The 377-nt window shown below is 74.8% G+C and overlaps 1 protein-coding gene across 4 annotated transcripts in view; it reads right to left on the bottom strand.

The window, feature by feature from the left end:
- Positions 1 to 246, bottom strand: part of NSD2 (nuclear receptor binding SET domain protein 2) — a 150,871-nt gene extending 150,625 nt beyond the window's left edge. For 2 of the 4 annotated variants that reach the window (XM_014589500.2, XM_014589499.2), the window contains exon 1: positions 167 to 245. The gene's annotated coding sequence lies outside the window, so the exon portion shown is untranslated. Of the gene's footprint in view, positions 1 to 166 lie in introns of all 4 variants that reach the window. The other 2 variants (XM_027773583.1, XM_006152902.3) reach the window with 2 other exon arrangements.
- Positions 247 to 377: the final 131 nt, after the last annotated feature.

Genomic DNA, 377 nt, shown 5'->3' with positions numbered 1-377 from the left:
CAGGCCCCGGCTCTCTCCGCCTGTCCCTCAGGCCTCTGCAGGCCTCTCTGGTCCTCCCAGGCCCTCAGGCTACACGGCCCCCGCAGCCCTCCCGGTCCTCATCGCCGGCCTCCCAGGCCTCCGTGGTCCCCCCGGGTCTTCTCAACCCCTCCGGCCGCCCGGCCACCTCAGGCCTCCGCGGTGCTTCCAGGGCTCGCGTTCCTCTCACAGCTGGCCTCTCTGGCCTCCCCGGCTCTCCCAGTCCTCCTCCGGATCCCGGCCCTCTCGGGCCCCCTCAGGCCTCCCCGGCCCTCCCCGCGCCCCCTCAGGCCTCCCCGACCCTCTCGATCCTGGCGGTTGGCGGACGCGACGGTTGGGCAGGCGCCCAGTGACCTGTG

The sequence above is a fragment of the Tupaia chinensis genome, unplaced genomic scaffold (assembly GCF_000334495.1).
Source record: "Tupaia chinensis unplaced genomic scaffold, TupChi_1.0 Scaffold000360_1, whole genome shotgun sequence".
In the NCBI taxonomy this organism is placed as follows: domain Eukaryota; kingdom Metazoa; phylum Chordata; class Mammalia; order Scandentia; family Tupaiidae; genus Tupaia; species Tupaia belangeri.
The sequence above is the reverse complement of the archived record's forward strand: the minus strand, read 5'-3'. Positions and strand labels throughout refer to the sequence as shown.